The sequence below is a fragment of the Microtus ochrogaster genome, chromosome 2 (assembly GCF_000317375.1).
Source record: "Microtus ochrogaster isolate Prairie Vole_2 chromosome 2, MicOch1.0, whole genome shotgun sequence".
In the NCBI taxonomy this organism is placed as follows: Eukaryota; Metazoa; Chordata; class Mammalia; order Rodentia; family Cricetidae; genus Microtus; species Microtus ochrogaster.
The window spans coordinates 4,661,811-4,665,046 of NC_022010.1; positions in this window are offsets into that span (position 1 = coordinate 4,661,811).

Genomic DNA, 3,236 nt, shown 5'->3' on the forward strand with positions numbered 1-3,236 from the left:
CCAGAGCACAGGAATGATGCCAGTGGATCACCAGGCCATGGGAATGATGCCAGTGGATCACCAGAGCACAGGAATGATGCCAGTGGATCACCAGATCACACGAACAATGCCAGTGGATCACCAGATCACAGAAGCTATGACAGTGGATCATCAGATCACCAGACCACAGGAACGATGCCAGTGGATCACCAGACCATGGGAATGATGCCAGTGGATCGCCAGGCCACAAGAATGATGCCAGTGGATCACTGGATCACAGGAACGATGCCAGTGGATCACCAGACCACAGGAATGTGCCAGTGGATCACCAGATCACAGGAACGATGACAGTGGATCGCCGGATCACAGGAAAGTGCCAGTGGATCGCCGGACCACAGAAAAAATGCCGGTGGATCACCAGATCACAGGAACTATGCCAGTGGATCACCAGACCACAGGGACGATGCCAGTGGATCACCAGACCACAGAATTATGCCAGTGGATCACCAGACCACAGGAACTATGCCAGTGGATCACCAGATCACAGGAATGATGACTGTTATAATAGGAGTGGCGGGGCTGCATCCCCAGCACCCCGCCCGCCTGGCTAGCTTATGCCCCAAAATAACAACACACAAATTGTATTCATTTAAACACTGCTTGGCCCATTATATCTATCCTCTTCTCGGCTAACTCTTGCACCTGGACTAGCCCATTTCTAATAATCTGTTTAGCATCAGTCTTACTGGGAAAGATTCTAGCCTACGTCCATCCTGGGTAGGAGCTTCATCGCATGTGCCTCAGAGAGCAGAGCTATTACCTCTGTCTGGGAGAGGGGAGCATGGCGTCTCTGAGCTCACTTCCTCTTCCTCCCAGCATTCTGTTCTGTTTACTCCTCCCACCTATGTTTTAACCTATCAGGGCTAAGCAGTTTCTTTATTGCTTAACCAATGAAATCAACAGATTGATATATGATACTCCCACATCAGATGACAGTGGATCACCAGATTGCATATCTGAGAACATTGTGTCTGTGTAACTGGACTGAAAATTCTATTGGGGTTGCAGGACATTCAGTTAAAATTTAATTTCAGATAAGAAATAGTATTTGGTTAAGTATATTCTTAATAGTGGAGAGAACTAAATATGTACAATGTATGTGATATATGTGTAAAGTATCATAATAAAAAGTGTTTTTAAGAAGAAAATTTTGAGATTTACTTTTTTAAAAATATTTTGTTTATTTGTTTGTGTTCGAAATAGGGTTTCTCTGTGTATCCCTGACTGTCCTAGAACTCACTTGGTAGACCAGGCTGACCCTGAACTCACTGATCGGCCTGCCTATGCCCCCGGGAGTTGGGATTAAAGGTGTGTGCAACACCAATACCTGGATTATTTTCACTTAAAGTATATGGAAATTTTGCATGCATGTATCTCTAAATGCCACCTACCTGCAGTGCTCACAGGGATGCTGGATACTCTGGAATTGGAGCTATAGATGATTGTTAGCCACCAAGTGAATGTTGGAAGTGAACCTGGGTCCTCTAAGAGTAGCCAGTGCTTTTAGCCACTGAGTCATCTTCCAGCATCCTTAATTTTATTCATAAATATGTGTGTGTGCATGTATGTGTGCGCATATATATGTTGTGTATGTATGAATGCATGCTATATACCTGCAGTGTCTGTGGCGGCCACTAGAGGGTGCTGTACATACTGCAGCCCTTGGAGTGCCCAGGTCTTGTGACAGATCTGCTGAGAGACCTTGAGGTCTCTAGCCCTGAAACCATTGTGCTTTCTACTAAAAAAAAGTGTTAAAGTACATCACAAATATCTTATGAACTATCACACTTGTTATCTATTTTGAAATTCAGATGTACGATGACGGTGGACACGGGCTGGTTTTGGCTGTCCGGGATTTGTTCCTTTTTGGGTTATCGTTGGTGAACAGGTGGAAGCACTTCTCCCTGCCTACCCGTGGGTTCTGGAGTCCTCGTTCCAGGAGCACACACACAATCCAGTCGTCAATAGGCACCTTCCCTCTCTCCGGCTGCAAAGACAAGTTTAGGATTCAGTGCGTGACCTGAGTTAGGCCTCCTTGCAGCCAGCCCAGCTCTTGATGAATACTTGTTTGTTGCTGTTATTGTTGAAATGAGGGTAGCTCTAAATAGACCTGTCCCAGAACTCTAGACCAGGCTGGCCTAAAATTCATAGCGACCCACCTGCCTCTGTCTCCTGAGTGCTGGGATCAAAAGTGTGCGCCTCTACAATCATCTTTAAGGTTTATTTTATTTTATGTACATGTGTGTTTTGCTTCCATGTATGTGTGTGCACTGCATGGGTGTCTGGTGCTGACGAAGGCTAGAAGGTGTCTGTTCCTCTGGAACGGGAGTTGCAGGCAGCTGTGAGCCGCCATGTGGGTGCTGGGAACTGAACCCAGGTCCTCTGCAAGAGCAGTCAGTGCTCTTAACTACCGAGCCATCTCTCAGCACTTCTTACACAATCTTAAAATCACTTCAGCTGCTAATCTCACTTTTGTTATTATGGTGACAATCCATACTGTAAAATGAATCATTTTTAGCTACTTTTAAATATAATTCAGAGGTATTAGGTGCATCCACACATGTGGCTCATTTTTCAGAACTATTTCATCATCTCAAACAGAAACTCCACGTCCTTTAGAAAGTAATGCAGCTGCCCCCCCATCCCCTAGTGACCCGTTTTACTTCTACCCCTACATAGTTATCTATTCCAAATAAATAGATCACTACCAAATAAGTGCAGTGTACATTTGCTTGCTTGTTACCCTTAAACAACTATTTTGGTGGCTCGTAGCGATTTTTTAAAACTAACAGAACGCACACAAACGAATCTAGTTACAAAACATTTGCTTTCCATGGCCACTTGTCTTGACATTGATCAATAAAACACAAAGCAATGCCTGCACCTTCCAAGATCTCAGTATTGCATAAATGATCAGCCCATTTACTGGGTGAAAGGTCGCACACACTATTTGCCCAACGTAAACATAATTTTCTTACAAACTCCCAAAGCAAATGACTCCTCGTCTGGGGAATTCTGGGGGCTGTGAAATCCCTGAGAGGTCCTAGCGATTCCTCTGGGGCTGGGCTAGGAGTGCCAAGTGCACCCCAACTCCACACCCCGCCCTGCCTCCCCACCCCCACACAGGACAGGACATTTTCTGATGGAGGAAGGCCATTGGTTAATTAAATAAAGAAGCTGCTTGCCCTGATAGGTTA